This window comes from Hyperoodon ampullatus, assembly GCF_949752795.1.
Source record: "Hyperoodon ampullatus genome assembly, chromosome: 19".
In the NCBI taxonomy this organism is placed as follows: domain Eukaryota; kingdom Metazoa; phylum Chordata; class Mammalia; order Artiodactyla; family Ziphiidae; genus Hyperoodon; species Hyperoodon ampullatus.
Window position 1 is genome coordinate 58,018,749 of NC_136932.1, and position 20,675 is coordinate 58,039,423.

At 40.7% G+C, this 20,675-nt stretch overlaps 1 pseudogene across 1 annotated transcript in view; it reads left to right on the forward strand.

Annotated features, from left to right (window-relative positions):
• LOC307067984 (growth hormone-inducible transmembrane protein-like) overlaps window positions 1–19,151 on the forward strand; it is a 52,823-nt pseudogene extending 33,672 nt beyond the window's left edge. The window contains exon 3 of the transcript in view: window positions 18,093–19,151. The product of the transcript in view is annotated as a growth hormone-inducible transmembrane protein-like (transcript). The remainder of the gene's footprint in view (window positions 1–18,092) is intronic.
• The last annotated feature ends 1,524 nt before the right edge of the window (window positions 19,152–20,675 follow it).

Below are 20,675 nucleotides of genomic sequence, written 5' to 3' on the forward strand. Positions count from 1 at the left end.
GTCTTTGTCATTGGTCTTCTCCATCACTGAAGGCCCTTCTTTCTATTGATCTAAATCCTGCTCCACCCTTTCAGGGAATACTGGGGCATTTCATTTCCTCCAAGCACTCCTCCGCCTCCTCTTTGTAAGCATGATGCACTTATCTGGGAAGGCAAATGACCTCCAAGTGCCTACTGCCTCTGTTCCCCAAGCCCCCTGTAGCAGACAACCCTCCCTCGCTGGTCTCCAGCCAGCACACCTCCCACTGCACCCTAATGCAGCTTCCCATGATGCCCAATCAGGCACGGCCCCCAGACTGGAGTAGGCAGGTGAGTCAAAACTGTTCGCCACACCAGAGTTAAAAGCTGTACCATTTGCATTTAATCATGAAAGTAAGTCATAACAACAAATGCTTGAGCACCAACTATGTACGAGGCCATGAAAGACAGAAGAGAGGGACAAGGTGCTGCCCTGCTTTCCAGAGCTCTTGGTCTAAGCTGGGCAGGTGAACCTATGAGGTGTCGTCTTGTATCATTGGTAGATTGTCAGTATTTTGAGAGCAAGATCCATTGCATCTATCTCTGTATTCTCTCTCACCGTACGAGCAGAGAACTTAGCACTTAGTCTCAATAAATACCAAGATGGCATCATCCGCAAAAAAGAAAATAATCAGAGCCCAATGCTACATTTCTGAGCACCTGGGCCGAGGCCCTGTCTCACTATCAGGGAGCCCCACCGGCAGTTCTGACACCCAGGCCCAGATCCATTCGCCTCTCCTCAATGAGTTACAGAGCTAGGCTTTCTTTCTTACCTGTATCAGGCCTTTATATCTCGTTCTGACAGCCCAGGTCAAGGTAAATGACACTGAGATTATGTGTCCTACATGGGGCAGATCAAAGTAGCTCGCTACCTCCTGGGGATCTAGAGGTCCCAGGTCATGGGAAAAGTGCCAAACCCCATCATTTTAGAAAAGAAGTCTTTTCTTAGCATTGCTTTGTTTGCCTGACCTGAGCCGAATGCTCCATGTCCACCTACTTGGCAGAAAAGAAATGAGCCAACATTTCAAAATGGCAGGATCTGAGTAAGTTTAAAACCAAACACCTTCATTTTGACAAAAAAGCAGTCATTCCTTTCCTCCATTAACAGAGCTAAAGAAAAGCCTTTTACATTTGTCTATGGTTAAATTTCCTGACATCTGAATTATAAGTGTAATCTCATCTGATGCACACTTGTATCCCTGTAAACACACCACTTGCACACCTGGATACAGCACTTGGGAAAAGAAACATGTTCCAATCTTTTAGCTGATTCTCCAACCTACAGAGTAAGACAGGCAAAGAAGGGATTATTATTTACAATCATGTATGAAGGTCAAAGTCAACAGGAACAACAAAGAACAGTGCCCTCTGGTTTGATAGGACCTGACTACACCCACCTGGTGAGTGTGCCTACTGCCTCTGCCAAATCTCACCTGGGCTTTCACAGAGCTCCACCAGGACCTCGGCCTAGGGCCGTGAAGGCAACTTGGACTGAGCAACCTGAGGACACACCTTGGAGGCAAAGCTGCTGACTGGATGTGTTGGTAACTGGTGGGCGGCACTGCCTGCATTTAAGAACGTTTGTAGTCAAGTGTTCAGAGGCACTTAGACCTTGTCCAGAGGTGGCAAAAAGCCTGGGGTCAGGCTCCAGATCTGCCACTTACTGGCTTTGTGGACTCAAGCAAGCGACTTTACTCTCCTTACTAATACTTCATCATAAAATGAGAATAAGAGGGGCAGAAATGACCCAGGTTTGTTGTTGAGTGTGAATGAGGCAACACGTGTAAAACACGTGAGCCAGGGTCTGCGTGGAGCTCACACACATAGATGCTGGCTCAGATGCTGGCTCAGTTTACACTTGTGTCTGTGTTACACGCTTCCCTGGCCTGGCTGAGCCCCAAGAACATCACAGAGCCTGGCACGGAGCAGTTGCTAACAACTCACTATAGGAGCCCTGGGCCAGCGGCCCAGCTCCCCACCCACCCTGCAGGTCTGCATACCCACAGTGCAGGCATCTCTCCTAGGCGGTGGGGGGTGGCGGGGGCTGGCCCGAAGTCAGCAGCAGCTCCACGCCGAGGGAGACAGCTGCCCCATCCACAGCGGCTCCTACACCTCCTGGACTGCCCAGCAATGTCTGTCTACTGCCCATAATAGAACACACTCAGGAGATAAAACAGGGCCCAAGTCCCAGGCCCCGTGTCACCCCCTCCCTCCACTGTGCCTGCAAAGGAGCCGATGTCTGTGGGTCAGGGGCAGGAAGAGGCGGCATTCAGCTCACCAGACGTTTCTCCCCACCATGAAAACCACTCTTTGGGATGAACAACCCTAATTCGCAGTCACCTTTTTTCCAGTGAATGTAATGAGACCATAGGAACATAAATCATTTCGTTCTGAATAAATTCATGAATCAAAGTTTAAAAATAAAAAAAAAGAAATTTAACTCTCAAGCGCCCTTTCTCAACAAACGACTGGAAAATATACCCTACAAAATGAGAAAGTAGCCCAAGAAAAAGGACCCAGGAAACGGAAGATCCAACACAAGAGGGGGACGAAGTTTCCAGAATGAAGGCAAAGAGACGTCCCAGGATGTTAGTTGGTCACCAAGCCCAGAAACCTACCAAGGTTGGCACGAGAAGTTAGAAAGTTCCAACGTGACTCCAAGAAAAAAATAGAATTGATAGACTATCAACTGAGAAGTGGCATGCAGCAACTCCAGTAGAGCATATTAGAATGAATTAATGGCCAATAACGTGCAAAACAGGCGAATCAAAAAATAAGGCAATGATTAATGCTGGGGAAAACAAACCCTTATTCAAAAGAGTAACATGTAATTGTGTATTTCTTTGATAAAAAATATACATTTTAATTTTTAAAATATATTTACCAAGGAGCAGAGTCTGCCCAGAAGCCCGATTTCTTTTCTTTTTTTTAAAACACTTGATTTTTTTAAAAATTGTATATCATATTTCACTTGTTGACAATGGAAAAAAATGTTTAGATTTGTGTATCCTAACGTCCCTCACTTATACATATACCCACGCTTCTTCTACCCCCACCTTCCCAATATTACAATTTTGGGAAATCCAGAATTCAGTGGTAATAATATTATGACCATGCAAATGTTGCCACAGCTGTAGCTCAAGAGAAGAGGAGTTGGAAAAGCTGTGCACAGAAAGTCAGTTGGTAAAATAATACCTAAAACTGAAAAAAAAATCAATATTTTTTCAGCATATTTAGAAATATGGAGATAAAATTCAGATGAGTCAGCTAAGAGTTGAAGGTCTCTGCTCCGGTGGAGCATAACTCAATGTTAGGAAGCAGGACTCCTGCAATCCTATTTTATTTTTTTATAATATGAGTCTGCTTTTCTTTAACAATAATTTTAATTAAAATTAAAAAAAATTATAATCACCAATGTGCTTAGGCTTTCCAGCTAACATTTTTTTTAGAAAAATATCTTGAAATTAAAATAAAGATTGATTTGCAAATCAAATAAGGTATTCTGTCAAATTGAAAAAACAAATAATGCAATATATATTTAAAACTTGGACAAATTACAATCCAGGAATTCAAAACTCTAACCCCACACCATTTGGTCGAGGGAGATTGGCACATGACATTTAACTTTTTTTTTCAGTTTCCTGTTTATCAAAAATTAGACTTGAATAAGTAAAATCCAGATGTTGGGGAAATTAATTTAAAAACTAGTGAAAATATAACACGCTAGCAGTGCCGTCATATGTTTTGTGAGTCGTACTATTAATAGTAGGATGTAATAAAAAGAAGACTGGAATCTAGGATTTTAATCCTAGATCTGCCACTCAAACATCATTTAATAATGAACTAGTCAATTCCCTTCTCTGTGCTTCACTTTCCATCTGTAAAATGAAGGGCTCTTAACTGGGTCATCTCTCAAGTTTCTTTCAGGTCTTACGAGAATACAAAAGATACATTAGGAACATGACAAGACTTTCCTCTTTCTCTACTCATGCACCTCTTAGATTGATTTATATAATTATATGCAGGCATTTGAAAACTCTAGTCTTCAAGGATCTGACCATCGATCACAGCAAGAAATGCAGTAGTCTTATTTAAGCTAAATCTTAAACATCATCAGCCCCCATGAATTAAGGGTGTGGTGTCAAGAATAATCCAATAAAATTACCATACGACCCAGCAATCCCACTACTGGGCATACACCCTGAGAAAACCATAATTCAAAAAGAGTCATGTACCACAATGTTCATTGCAGCTCTATTTACAATAGCCAGGACATGGAAGCAACCTAAGGGTCCATCAACAGATGAATGGATAAAGAAAATGTGGCACATATATACAATGGAATATTACTCAGCCATAAAAAGAAACGAAATTGAGTTATTTGTAGTGAGGTGGATGGACCTAGAGACTGTCATACAGAGTGAAGTAAGTCAGAAAGAGAAAAACAAATACCATATGCTAACACATATATATGGACTCTAATAAATAAATAATAAATAAATAAATAAATAAATGGTACTGAAGAACCTACGGGCAGGACAGGAATAAAGATGCAGACATAGAGAATGGACTTGAGGACATGAGGAGGGGGAAGGGTAAGCTGGGACAAAGTGAGAGAGTGGCATGGACATATATACACTACCAAACATAGAATAGCTAGCTAGTGGGAAGCAGCCGCATGGCACAGGGAGATCAGCTCGGTGCTTTGTGACCACCTAGAGGGGTGGGATAGGGAGGGTGGGAGGGAGGGAGATGCAAGAGGGAGGACATATGGGGATATATGTATATGTATAGCTGATGCACTTTGTTATAAAGCAGAAACTAATACACCATTGTAAAGCAATTATACTCCAATAAGGATGTTTAAAAAACAAAAAAGAATAATCCAAAGCACTTCCACTTAGCTTTAAGATCCATTATATATTTTTGGTTTACAGCAAACTCAAATTAACATTTTGGTTTATTCGGGCTGATTTTTAAGTTTGTTGACCTAATTACATACTCAACAATCTAGTCTAAAATACGCCTGGCTTGATAGAAGAGACACTGTCTTTGAATTCGACATAGTCCTTTAATTTCTAAAGGCTGGTTCACACAGAGACCTAGTTGACATGGTAATAAAAGAGACTTTTGTAGTGTGTGTCCTGCTCACAAGTTCCTCTTCCCTGAGAACAGTTCTCCACTCTGATTCTCCAAGCCACATTTTAGTTACATAACCACTGTTCAGGACTCGATTGGCAGTGGCCGAGCACCAGAGCCAAAACGAGCCAATCAGAGCTCTGTAACTTGAGAGAGTGAAATCTCAATGTGGGTTTGGGTTCAGTTATATGAAAACTACATAAACTTGAGAACTGGGGCACAGCCATTATCGTATGAGTAGAAGTAGCTGAGATAGTTGATTTGCAAAGGCAGACCAAAAAGAAAAAGAAAAAGAAAAGAATTTGCAGAAAGAAATGAAAGCAAAATATAGATAAAGCCTGTTTTCTGGGCTTCCCTTGGCCTTCTTAATCCCTTTTGAGTCACAGCTGCATTCCTGTCACTGGATCCCAGGTCATTATATTAAATTCTTCCTTCTTGCTTAGACTAACTAGAACCAATTTCTATCATTAGCAGCAAAAAAAAATTGCTACTGTTAAATTGACTTTTTCAACCGAATTGAAAATTGTAATGAGGAAATCTTTTGGATTACTTTTTTTTCTTTTTTCTGAATTAACCTGTCATTTGCTCAGACACAAAGTGGCTTGGTATCACAGAGCCCCAGATTATTAAAAGACGATTGTGCATTTAGAAATTTTGTCTTATTTTCCATGCTGGTCTCTATTCTATAAAGTTTAAGCTTTAGTGTATAACTAAGATGATATACTGCACTTATCAGGTTAATAGAGGGTCATAGCAGTGGAACTTTTTATTGGAATGTCCAACTGCATTCCTGAATCAGTCACTGGCGAATCCATAATAATTACTTATTTTCTGAAAGCAATGGCAAAATGTTCCTACTAACAGATGAATAAAATAGCCACTGGAGCCCCTTGGCTGCTATTTGTTGACTACTTCCAGATAGCTGCAAAGCACATGCTCCCTTCTGCAAAAATTGAAACTCCAAAACCCTTCAGATAAAGGGGAACAGATGCTATAATGCAAAGTGCACCAAAATGAGTGTCAGCTGATGTGAGTCCAAGGCTTTACAACTGTTTTCGCCTCTGTGGATCTTAGACTCTTCATCTCATTTGGAATAGAAAAAATCCAACATGAAACCCATAGGGCAAATGAAGCCCAATAGACCACCTGCTAATGCCTCCCTTTCTTGGAGGGAAACTTTGTTTTTTTCTTCCAAGAAATGTTAAACTTTTTGTGCCTCTGTTTCCTCATCTGCATGATGGGGGTGCTAATTGTACCTACCTCATAAAGTTGTTGTGAGGCAGCTATTACACACAAAGTGCTTAGAAGAGTGCCTGACAAATAGGAATGCTCAATTAATTATAGCCATTGTTGCTATTATTTTTATTATCCTGAGGATATTTTTAACAGACTAGCTAGTTATGGGTGTCCCACTGTTAGTATGTTTGACTGCTACCAATGATAAATTTCACAAGATTTGTTGGACAAGTTTGTAACAGTAATCAAAGCTGAATATATTTAATGATAGTATTTTGAAACATTCAAGTTCAATTCCACTAAAAGAATAATTAAATTGGATCAACTTAAAGGATTATTGAATAAGGAAGAATAGGGCTGACTAAAGCTTGCAGGTAGCACCTGACTCATTTTGGGGTCATGGCCAATATTGATGCTACAAGAAAACTTACCATTATAGCCTTTTCATATCATGAGGAAAAACTGTTGAAAACATGTGGACAAAGGAAAGGAAAAGACATAGATATATCCTATTTGTCTGAGTTCTAATATTGCTTCCAAATCAGACATTGTGGGCTTCCATGTTTTCAGCTCTAGAAAATTCTGAGCCTAGAATGCAACTATTTCTATGGTTACCCAGAAGCAGAAAACTACTGCTTAGAACAGATTGTGGTCTCTTCTGCACACCTGCCAAATAACATCAGATCAGAGGAGATGCTGTTCATTTAGAAAAATACATGCCTTGTCTTGAACCTCACTGTGAATGTCCACCCCCACCCCACCTCAGGCCATAATCTGGAAGGATATGAAAAATTAGAAGTGAATTGCTCGACACAGTTAAGTGAGAAGAACTTTGAATCTCAGCAGGCAACCCAGGCAGGACGATAGGAAGGGATAAGCAGAAGACATGAGCCACAAGAAGGAAGGCCAGCCCACCACATCACCTCCATATAACAGCCAGTAGCAGGGAATTTTAGGACAATAAATCTAATGCTCATTTTTAAATTCCTGTCTTCATGATGCTATGCTGTAATCCCTTCAGTCCCCACAAAGCTTCAATAAAAAAGAAAAAGAAAGTAGAAACCAAGAACAGTATTTAGAAAGCACATTGCAGCATTTTTTTCGGCAAAAATCCACAGGTGGGATTTTCCATAGGAATATCTTATTTGGATTTTAAAATAAACATTGACTCCAGAAGGTGAGGGGACTGGGGGGTACATACAACTGACAATTGGGTTACATATGAATGACCTACCCTTACACAATGGAGAAATACTTCTTCCACATGACAGCAAATATCTCAGTGTCTTTAACTTTATCTTACCATTGTCTGATTTGTTTAGCTGTTGCTTGGGTCCCATTCAGGACTATTGTGTTCTCTTAGCTTATTATTATGGTTACCTTCCACTTCTTAAACAATCATGTCTCCTATGGGTCCATGTTTACGTAAAACAGGGATTGAGTACTGATATGCAGCCAGAATAAAAGCAGTCCATACAAAATAGGGTTGGATTTCAAAGGAAAAAATCATTTAAGTTTTTTTCCTTCTGCATTCATTTCTCTCTGTATGTAACCAAAGTGAAAGAACATTCCCACTTTATCAAGACCAAAAGTCAGGTACCAAGAAATTCATTTATTCCACAAATATTTATTGTCCTCAGTTGTATGACTGATACCGCTAGGAGGCAGGGCCATAAAGATAAATACAAAATGGGCACAGTTTAATTAGGGAAAGAGAAATAAAAACAAAAGTGGAGGCCTGTGTGTATAGTACACTAAGAAAATGTAAGGAGGTTTAAAGGACTGTGGCTTGGGGAGATGCAAAAAGTCCAAAATAAGATGATAACTGTAACAAGTTTTGAAGAATTCATGGGAGTTCACCAAGCCAACAGGAGGGAAAGGGCATTGCCAGAAGGCGGGGGCAGGAACCTATGAGCTACTACCACTCCAACAGGAAACAACAGGAAGCTTGATATGTAGGGAAATCAATTGGCAGGAGAAAAGGGAAAGGTAGGCAGTGTTGGGATTCTGAAGGTCCTTACATGACTGAGATGTTCTGCCTTGAATCCATGAATGATGAAGATCCAGCTTAATAAAGACCAGAGTGATGAAGAGGATTGTTGATTTAAAAGGGTGGGTTGGAAGGAAATAGAAATGGAATCTGGCACTCCAGAAGACCTGAACTATGATGATGACTGTAGAGGAGAAGGAACATTATATTCTTATTAGTGCCCAGGCCCAAATGGGATACCTCTGCTTTATTCCCTGAGCCTGGCTGCCTACGTGGACTGTTAAACTTGCCCAAGGGAGGAGGGAGGAAAAAAATCACTTTTTCTTTTTTCCTGGACAATTCCCAAATGAGGAGCTCTATATCCAAGCAATTTTTTCTGCTTTCCTGCATTTTTTTAACATCTTTATTGGAGTATAATTGCTTTACAATGGTGTGTTAGTTTCTGCTTTATAACAAAGTGAATCAGTCATACATATATGTATATCCCCATATCTCCTCCCTGTTGCGTCTCCCTCCCTCCCACCCTCCCTATCCCACCCCTTTAGGTGGTCACAAAGCACCGAGCTGATCTCCCTGTGCCATGCGGCTGCTTCCCACTAGCTAGCTATTTTATGTTTGGTAGTGTATATATGTCCATGCCACTCTCTCACTTTGTCCCAGCTTACCCTTCCCCCTCTCCATATCCTCAAGTCCATTCTCTAGTAGGTCTGTATCTTTATTCCCGTCTTCTTATCCCTAGGTTCTTCATGACCTTTTTTTTTTTTTTCCCTTAGATTCCATATAGTTCTACAGCCTCTTAGATTTCCATCCCAATTGCTAAGCAGAAAACTTTCTGTCCCCACTAAGATTTAGACGACTAAAGGGAGGACCCCAGGGCTTGGCCTGTAAATGGCAGTGAAGGTATGAAATCAACTCCAGTGTGAGGTTCTGAGCTCAGAAAGCAACACTAAGTTCACATCCCTGAGCTGAAGTGATCTGCAATCCTCACCACCCTCCTCAAACCACCACCACTGACGTCTATTGCCCCTGACAATCTCGGGAAAGCCAAGTTGTATTCCTACCATCTTTACATGCAATCCATCCAAATGAGCTTTTGCCAAATCCCAGTGGAGTGTAGAGATTCTTGTGAAGAATTTGTGAAATTTTGTTGTTTTTCTATCAAACATTCTCATTTTGTTTCTCTTCCTTCATTCGGACTTTGGGGGAGAGCTCAGCTTTCAGTTTGGTGGTGAGTTATCAGTTAAACACCTCGTCCCCAAAGGGCTGTCTTGGAGTCTTTTACAAATGACATTGGAAACAGTCTCAGTTGATTCAACAAGGTGGACAATGATGTCGTCAATGATGACATGTGCTATAGCTGGGCTGTATCTACACATGATAACTTATTTAGGAGGAAAAGTTAGGTTTAAGTATTGGATAAAATACTTTTAATATGAAATTAGTTATGACTTGTTGGATGAAATTCAACTTATTATTTTCAAAGCCAACTAGCCTTTAAATAAAATAAACATATTCTCTTTTTTAACATCTGTGTATGGATATCTCTTGTGTACTGCAGTTAGAGGAAACCTGAAAAGGATAGTTCCGACCAATTCTTCCTCTATTTCTTTGGAATAAATATTAATATCTGTGAGTCGTCCTCATAAAATTTTAAAGAGTGCCAGAAAGACCAGAACAAACATCTGAAAGAATTCCCTAAAGGTGCAAATGAGGCCACTAAAAACCACAGAGGTTAAGGGACACCCAATGTCACACAGGAAGTATGTGGCAGAGCTTGAATTCTACCCAGATGTCCTGGCTTCTTTGTCCAAATCTTTTTAGCTACATTTCTCCTTTTTTTAAAAAAGTTATGTATTTATTTATTTATTTATTTATATGTCTTAGGTTTACAACAAAATTCAGAGGAAAGTACAGAGATGTCCTCTATACCCCCAGCTCTCACATGTGCAGAGCCTGTCCCATTATCAGCATCACTCACCAGAGTGGTACATTTTTTACTAAAGATAAACCTACACTAACACATCATAGTCACCCAGAGTCGATTATTTACCTTAGCGTTCACTCTTGGTGTTATACATTCTATAGGTTTAGATGAATATATAATACCATGTAGCCATCATTATAACATCATAAAGAGTATTTTCACAGCCCTAAAACTCCTCTGTGTTCTGCCTATTCATTCCTCCCCCAACCCCCACCCCTGGTAATGACTGACCTTTTAATTCTCTCCATAGTTTTGCCTTTTCCAGAATGTCATATAGTCAAAATCGTATCATATGTAGACTTTTCAGATCAGCTTCTTTCACTTAGTAACATGCACTTAAGGTTCTTCCCTGTCTTTTCATGGCTTGATAGCTCATTTCTCTTTAGCGCTGAATAACATTCTGGAACTACACTCAGCAGTGGGCCAGACTATGCTTCCCTGATCAGACTGTGCTGCCGATTTGGTTCTGCAGACGGGCAGAGTTGCTGACTGGGGCTAGACTTGGTCTCTGCAGGTAGGGACTGGGTCTGCCAAGACCCCAGTGCTGTTTTTTGCAAGTCCCTCCCCCTTCTCTGTCGCAGATTCCCTGTGGTCAAGCCCCACAGTGTCCCTGCAATCCCCATGGGGTCTCCCAAGAAGTGACCCACAACACCTGGGGTGTGGAGTCTGGATGTCCCCTCGGGCTCTCTTTTCCCACTAGAGGAACCACAGGCTCAGGGACGGCCTCTCAGTGTGATGCTGAGGCGGCCTGGGGGAGGACAATGCTGTCAGCCTGTAGCTACAATTCAATAACAAAACAACAAACAACCCAATTGAAAAATGAGCAGAAGACCTAAATAGACATTTTCTAGAGAAGATATATACAGATGGCCAATAGGCCAATAGGCACATGAAAATGTGCTCAACATCACTAATTATTAGAGAAATATAAATCAAAACTGCAGATATAAATATAAATCAGAATGGCCATCATTAAAAAGTCTACAGATAACTAATGCTGGAGAGGGTGTGGAGAAAAGGGAATCCTTCTACACTGTTGGTAGGACTGTAAGTTGTTGCAGTCACTATGGAAAACACTATGGAGGTTCCTCAGAAAACTAAAAATAGAATTACCATATGATCCAGCAATCCCATTCCTGGGCATATATCCAGGCAAAACTATAATTCAAAAAGATACATGCACCCCTATGTTCACAGCAGCACTATTCACAATAGCCAAGACATGGAAACAACCTAAATGTCCATCGACAGATGAATGGATAAAGGTGTGGTATATATATACAATGGAATACTACTCAGCCATTAAAAAGAATGAAATTATGTCATTTGTAGCAACATGGATACAACTAGAGATTATCATACTAAGTGAAGTAAGTCAGAAAGACAAATACCATATGATATCACTTATATGTGGAATCTAAAATATGGCACCAATGAACCTATCTGCAAAACAGAAACAGACCCACAGACATAGAGAACAGACTGGTGGTTGCCAAGGGGGAGAGGGTTGGGGAGGGATGGAGTGGGAGGTTGAAGTTAGCAGATGTAAGCTATTATATATAGCATGGATAAACAAGGTCTTACTGTATAGCTCAGAGAACTATATTCAATATCCTATGATAAACCGTAATGGAAAAGAATATTTTTAAAAAGTATATATATGTATAACTGAATCACTTTACTGTACAGCAGAAATTAACACAACTTTGTAAATCAACTATATTTCAATAAAAATAATAAATAAATAAAAATAATAAATAAATAAATAAGAATTGCCTGCCTTCATCCTCAGGCAAATCTAAGAAAATACAATTTCCCTGACAGGTTACCTTAGTCGACAATAAGACAAGATGTGGGACAAAGAACCACAGACTGAGGAGAATTGAGACCCAAGAGGCTGAGTGCCCTTAGGCCTCTGAGCTGTTTATAAAGTTAGTGAACTGCACTGAGTGACCTTCAACTCTCCTTTCTCTGACATTCCCTGTCTTCTGAAAAAATATGGCTCATTTCATCCTGGCCAAATACAAAATGTCTGTACTTGGACCATATTCGCAGGAGTTGATGGCTCTGAATAAACTAGAGAATCCCTACCAGCAGAAAAATGTCATTTCTGGCTGTGGCAGCTTTGGTCTCTGAATTTTCCACAGCACCAGAGATAATGGCCCAGACAGTTTTCCTTTTCTCTGACTCCCATGTTTTTTGGCAATAAAAAGCCTACTGGAGACGGTAAATAATGTAAAAGCAGCAGAATCCCAATCCATCCCTGCAACACACTCCCACCACCATTTTAATCTACGAATCTGCCAAATCACACATCAACCAAAAGAAACTTTGAGTTTATTACGAGATCCAGAGGATAGCTTCTTCACAAATGATTTCATTTTTCAGGCTTTCAATACAATGAGCTGAAGTGAGCCAGCCAACTCAGGTGAGTAGAGAAGGGATCCTTGAAATTTGTGGTGTCTGGGACATGCCCCACAGATAATCTAGCAAGTGCATCATGAAGCAAAAACAGTTTCTGTAAATTGAGAAGACAGAGTATGAAGAGGGGAAAGAAGGGAGATTGATGCAAACTACGAGAGGTCATGTGGGAAAAATTAGTCTATTTTCTCAGCTGCTGCCAAAAAATGTCACTTGTGTTATAAAGAAATGGAAAATGAGAGAACTCCATTATCATCCAAAAACCACTTGTCCATTTCCTGCTCCATGTGGGAAGGAAAATTGGACCATAAACCCGATTTACACGGGGTTGTGGTCTTCTGGCGTCCTCTACTGTCAGAGAGGGAGACTGCAGTCGCCTGCACTGAGGAAGAAAATGATGCCAAGCCAGAATCTGGCCCTGGGCCTGAGAATCAATAAACTGTTAGATAATGAGAAGAGAGAAAAGAAGAAAGGAGTGTGAGAGGGAGAGAGTGGACAGGAAATTCTCAAGTTCCTTCCAAGGCTGGAATCAAGCTTGAGTCCATACCCAGAAGAGAGCACTGCTCTCCTGAGTCCCACAGAGCTGGGTGATTAAATGGGTAAAATGCCTAGAAATGTTTAACAGAGGGCAGCTCTTGACATCAGATAGGTGCTTGATGAATGAAAAAGGGGGGAAATGATGGGGGGGGAGAGAGAGAGAGAGAGAGAGATTGTAACTGACCAAAACTGCCTCCCTCCAGCTCATCATTGTAACAGAAATGTCTGACTCTGTCACTCATCTACACATTTTTCATAAATTATATCAATCCTCCAGATCTTTTCAAAAGTCTTTATGTTTGAACTACTGACTAAGGTAACAAGACGTGCTATAATTTGAATTTTATGGAGCCTTATAAATTCTCAATTGTTCTATAAATTATTTGTTGTATTTGGGTCATTTAAATTCAGAAACCTTAGAACCTGGTGTGCCTGGATCAGGGAATTTCTAATTTAGGGGTGGATGGGAAATGTCTACTCCTCATAACTATAAGAGGTATTATTTGCCAGTTTGTTTCATTTTACCTAAAACTGTTTGTGTCACAATAGATCATAGGCCACCATTGATTGAACAAGCACTACTGGTATCACCCCACTACCTGTGAAATAGAGGCTGCTAACTGATAAGTGAGAGGTGTTATAAGACGGCTTTCACACTCCTCAGCAAATACTTGGTTCAGTGCCAGGAGGGTTGAGAGCTCTCTGACTGCCTTGACAATTACTAGAATGTAGCAGTTAGGTAAATGAGGCTGCCGTAACAAGTAGGCCCCTCCAATAAGCTCTTCTCTTGCTCATGTCACAGTCTCAAGGTGATGTCCCCACTCAGCAGCCAGTGTTCCACATGGTGATTCAGGGGCCCAGGTTTCTTCCATTTTGTGGCTCTGCCATTCTGCAGGGTCAAAGCAGCATCATCCTTGTCCAGTCCTGGAAGAGACAAGACCAGAGATGGCCTCCAACCTTTGTGCTCAAGTCCCACTGACTAGAGCTCAGGCATAAATCCACATCTAACTGCAGTGGTCCAGCCGCGTGTCCAAGAAGAACACAGACTTTGGTGAACAACCAAGTTCTAGGCTGTGGCTACCAGAAATTTGGAGGTCAATTTGTGTTCTCCCTTCTGGTAACTCATGCTATTTAAATCCCTCATTATTATAAATCCCTCATGTTAATCCATCACAACACTTCTAAATGCTAGCATTAACATTTACAAGTTGTGTCACTTTGGACAAACTACATAGTACCTCTAAGATACATATTTCCCTCATCTATAAAATAGTGATAATGAGATTACTTATAGATAGTACTTATATATTGTAGGGAATAAATGAGCTAGTGTATATAATGCATTCAGCATGGTGCTAGCTGTTAACGAGAATGACCACGTTTATTATATCCTTCTTCTGTTTTGACTATTTTTCCAAATCAAAGAACATCAATAAATCTCTATTTTCGTTATGTTCAAAGTATCATATGGAGTAGCTATTTTATCCCTGCCCTCAATGAATTAAATCTGTTTTGCAGATGAGACATAAAACTGGTGAAAAGTAAAGCCTTAAGAATATTTATACAGAATATTGAGCCAAAGATAGAAAAATTTCAATTAAAAAGTACGTGATTAATTCGCAAATTAGTTGTGTGTACAATGAAATTTTCAGAAGGGAGCGTTAATGTAAGATCTTATGGGGGAGGTAAGATTTGAATTTGGTCTTCAAGAGTAGATTCTAGATCAGGATAATAGGTAAGACTAAGGACAGAAGGCACTACAGGAAACTAGAATGACCTAAAAAAAAAAAAAAAAAAAAAAAAAGGCAAAGACCAAGAAAGCAGGGACGTGGGGGAGGGGGATGGGCGCAAGGAAAAGTTGATAGACAAGATGATACAATCTTTCTAAATGTATGAGAATAATAAAAATAAAGCTGGAAAGGTAGGCTTGTGTTAATAGAAGGCGAAGCTAAGAACTTGTCCTTGTAGGCCAGTGACTAGCAAATCTAAATGTGCAGGAAAAAGCCTTCTGTAGGCAGGGGAAGATATATAAAAGGAGGTGGTGTGCAGGAGTTAAAAGCACGGGCTCCAGAGACACTGACTAATTCAGACCTTGGCTCTGCTCCTTAAAACACATGACCTTGGGCAACTTTGTCAACCTCTCAGTTTTCTCATCTGTAAAATGAGGTGATAAACTTTCACAGAGCTATTGTGAGGATTGGATGACTCAATGCATGCATGGGAATCATTGGAAGAGGACCTGGCATATGGTAGGGCAGCATTGGTATCAATGGTGATGACAATGATAGTTGTGGTCTACCCCTAAGGGGAGGCTTCATTATTCCAGGATTGAAGTCAACTTAGCTCTATACAATTGCTACGAGTAGGACACCTTTCTTTCTTAGTAATCATGAACTCTCTAGAACCACTGGACCTTTAGAAACCTTTAATGAGCTTATGTTACCATTTGGCTTCATATATACAAGTAGACCCAGGCATTTGTAAGTCCAACTCAAAATATCAGTTTTCCCTGAAGTTAGGTATAATCATTTGCCAGGGTTGCCATAACAAAATACCACAGACTGGGTGATTTAAACCACAGAGTTTTTCTTCTCACAATTGGAGGCCAGAAGTTCAAGAACAAGGGCTTGGCAGGTTTGGTTTCTCCTGAGGCCTCTCTCCTTGGCTTACAGATGGCTGCCTTCTTACTGAGTCCTCACATGGCCTTTCCCCTGTGTGCACATCCCTGGTGTCTCCCTGTGTGTCCAAATTTCGTCTTATAAACACAACAGCCATATTGAATGAGGGCCCACCCTTATGACCTCATTTTAGTTTAATCACCTCTCTAAGGGCCCTTTCTCCAAACACAGTCACATTCTGAAGTACTGGGGGTTGGGCTTTCATCATATGAATTTGGGGGGACACAGTCAATTCAATTCACAACACCAAGCTAGGATCTTTCTTCTCATTATAATATTTTCTCCAGTCCCCTGCCACGGAGGTCTCTTTTCATGACCATTATCTCATAATAAAGAGTCTGAGACTTTACCAAGAAAGCCAAGAGGTGTACTTGTGGTGACCATCCCCAGATACATACTCAGTGCTTCCTGTGCCGTATTCTGGGCAGTGTACCTGGATCCAGCCGTACACGGAACAACCTGCCTGCCCTGGTGAAGCTTGCATTCTAATAGGGGTGCCATAATCTAACAAAATACATGACAGCACTTGGAGTGACTCAGATGTGAACAAGTGCCATGGAGAATACGAAAGAAGAATAAGGGAGAAGGGGAACCCCCTGGGCAGGGGGATGACTACCTTATAAGGAGTGGTCATGGGAAGCCCCCCTCCTGGGGTCACACTTTAGCAGTGACTTGAGGAAGTCAGGGAACAAGCCATGCGGATAACTGGAGGAAGAACATTTCAGGCCGACAAGTGCTAAGTGCTAAGATCCTGAGCTGGGAGTGACTAGGAACATCAATGTGGCTGGAGCAGAACAGGTGAGGGAGAAAGTGCTTGGAAATGAGGAGAGGTGGGTCAGGTCCCCTGTGTGGTGCCTTGCTGTCATTGTAGGGATGTTGGCTTTTGCTGGAGTGAAATCAGAAGTCACTAGAAGTTTTTTTTTTTATTAATTTTTATTGGAGTATAGTTGCTTTACAATGTTGTGTTAGTTTCTACTGTACAGCAAAATGAATCAGTTATACACATACATATATCCCCTCTTTTTTGGATTTCCTTCCCATTTAGGTCACCACAGTGCATTAAGTAGAGCTCCCTGTGCTATACAGTAGGTTCTCATTCGTTATCTATTTTATACGTAGTATCAAGAGCGCATATATCCCACTAGAAGGTTTTGAGCATGGTCTGATTTGTTTTTAAAGGCTCCACTCAGATTATTGTGTTGAGAATAGACTGGGTGAGGGAGTGGGGAAGGGTGAGTGGGTAAGTCAACTAGTTACAATTGTCAGGTTAGACGTAACAGTAAAGTAGGAGCAGTGAAGTGAGTAAGAAAGGTTTAGATTCTTGATGTTGCAAATGTAGAACCACCAGGAATTTCTGTTATTCCATCTGGTGCTTATAACTCCCTCTAGATTGCCTTTGGCATCCTGCCCATCAGCACTATCAAGGTTTCAGTTGCACTGAGCATTCTCTATATCCTGGAGCCAAGTGTACAGCTTAAAACCATGCATAGCCTCCCGAGTTCAATCTCCATACCAAAATAAATGAGCACTAATGTTACATAAATCCTACATAGGAAACTGGATAAAGTGGGCATCTTTAACCATCTATATTCTGATCACAGGTTATAAAAAGTCCAAAGCCAAAAGGAATGCAGAATGCCTCCAGATGGTATCATATTCGGATAAAGAAATATAAAATGTCATCATGCATGTGAAACACTTCTAACCAGAAAAGGAAAAGAGAGCAGAAGAGAGGAAGACAGACCAGGAAAGTGATAAAAATTTGCTAACCCTAAAAGTGGGTGACTGGCATGGTGCAACAGTTCTTGTCGATACTTTTGAAAGCAAGCTACAGAATTGTTTTCCAATTGCTGACGTTAAGAAGTTGTATCTTGAGTTTTTCTTATTTAAGATGAAGACTTTAGCATAGTTCTACTCATCTTTTCCTTCCCTGATTTCTGTTCATATAGTCTGAGAGTTTAGCTCAACACAGTTTTTATTAAGTAAAAATTATCATGTAAGAGGTGGGCGGAGGGCGCGGGAAGTGAGCCTGGTTGCCTTTCGCCGCCCCGAACGCGAACTGCGCATTTCAGATCTGCTTGGTAAACCAGGTGCACCACCATACTGGCCACAAGACTTGTGTGGCTCTGGACACTGCCTTCCAGAGGTTTCCTCCCAGCTTTCACCAAGGCCTCCCTTGTTGTGAAGAATTCCATCACGAAGAATCGATGGCTCTTCACACCCAGCAGGGAATATGCCACCAAGACAAGAATTGGGATCTGGCTTGGGAAAACTGGCCAAGGACTCAAAAGAGGCAGCTTTGGAACCATCACTGGAAAAAATATTTAAAATTGATCAGATGAGATGTTTTATTGCTACAGGGGCTGCTGTTTTGGTGTTCTGTGTTACTGTGACTTGGAAATGTCTAATGAGATCGGCGCTATTGAAAAGGCTATAATTTGGCCTCAGTATGTGAAGGGTAGAATTCATTCCACTTATATGTACTTAGAAGGAAGTATTGGCTTAACAGCTTTGTCTTCCCTGGCAGTGAGCAGAACTCCTGCTCTCGTGAATTTGATGATGAGAGGCTCTTGGGTGGCAATTGGTGCAACCTTTGATTGCACCAGTTGTTATGCAGCCATGATTGGAGCTGGAATGCTGGTATACTCGATATCATATGACAGGAGCCCAGGCCCAAAGCATCTTGCTTGGTTATTACATTCTGGTATGATGGGTGCAGTGGTGGCTCCTCTGCTGATATTAGGGGGGCCTCTTCTCATCAGAGTTGCATGGTACACGGCTGGCACTGTGGGAGGCCTCTCCACCATGGCTATGTGTGTGCCCAGTGAGAAGTTTCTGAACATGGGAACACCACTGAGCATGGGCCTGGGTCTCGTCTTTTTGTCCTCAATGGGATCTATGTTTCTTCCACCTACCACTGTGGCTGGTGCCACTCTGTACTCAGTGGCAATTTATGGTGGATTAGTTCTTTTCAGCCTGTTTCTTCTGTATGACACACAGAAAGTAATCAAGTCTGCAGAAGAGTACCAGTGTACTGAGTTCAAAAATGTGATCCCATCAATTCAATGCTGGGAGTCTACATGGATACATTATACATATTTATGTGAGTTGCCAGTATTCTAGCAACTGGAGGCAACAGAAAGAAGTGAAGTGACCAGCTTCTGACTCCCTTAATACATCAGATATCTGGCTTGTTTAATAGGGGCAGATATTTGTTAAATAGTTTGTGCAAGCAGCTTTTGTGGAAGTTTAGAAGATAAGAACTTGTCAGCATGTTTCAGGTGTTCCAGTAAGGTGATGCTTCAGGTCTGCTTTTTCTTCTGGAGAATAAATTCAGTAGTTCTATTCCAAATAGCACACACATTTTCAATTCTCATGTTTGAGTAATTCTAAAATGGTCTAATGAGTGTGAAATCCAAGGTTTGTGTTGCAGGAATTTAAGTATTTTATCTATTTTTAAATTTAGTTGGTTAAGTGAAACTTAGCAAACTTGTGTACCTCCTTTTTTTTGAATGTGGACTATTAACAAGTAATGTCACAAGTGACATAGGGGTTTGGTAAAGGGACCAGAGAGAAGTAAAGTGTCACCTGCAGTCTTTCTTTGAATGCTGAGAACTTAGCACTTATGTAATTGTGGTGAGTCAGAGAGGGGGTTGGGACATTTGGAAACAGGTCATGGCTGTACATCTGCTGAACTTAGCAGAAGCACTGAGCAGAAAACAAAGACATAGGTGATTGTCAAGGCTGTTCTTACAGTACATATGTGATCATGTCTGGCTTCCCATTGACACTGTTAGAAGAGTCCACAATGCCAATCATATGGAGAATTCCTGTCATATAGCATGTGTGCATGTGAGTCTTACCTTTGAATCTTCTAGAACAAAATATCCCTAAAGCACTCAAGAAAAAATACTCAAAGCATGAAAATTGTTGCAATTTTAAGTATACAAACAGTATGTTCATAATTGCTGGATATTTTTGTAAATTTATTGAAATGTTTAAAGGAAAACATGCTTGCCTTTCTCATCTCATCAAGCTTTAAAGCCTGTTTGTGGTTTACACTTGAGATTATGAAAGCAGTTTTTCCCCTCAGATTTGGTTTCTTGCATTCCCTTTCAGAGGAATCACTAAAAAACGGAAGGCAAAGTGAGGTTTTTTCATGAACTATATCAATCAAAAATATAATGGAGAAAATGCTTCATTAGAGTTCCCCCTAGCAGAATTTTCCTCCTCTCCTCCATAGACCATTATTTAACTCTCTTGTGCCATTTGTAACTTTTTTGATACAGAAGAGTTATTTTTGGAAGTTCTTATGAATGAAGTAAGTATATGAGTATTGAGATAGTTGGTGTTTTGACAAAGATTTATTACAGTAATCCAGAAATAATTACTTACCACCTCAAGTCACATAGAATGCTTATTTCTGATATAATAAAGGTCCCAGCCAGATAAAAAGTAAAAAATTATCACTATTAATAACTAGTACTATTTTAATTGAAAATTACCATTCTGAAGACTCTGGTTCCCCACCAGCTCTCTCAGATAAAAGCTGATTTTTTTTTCCATACTCCATGTAGTAGGTTGAAAAATGACCTTCCAAGAAGAGATCCACATTCCAATTCCTGGAATGTTACCTTATATGGTAGTTTTTGCAGATGCCATTAAATTCAAGA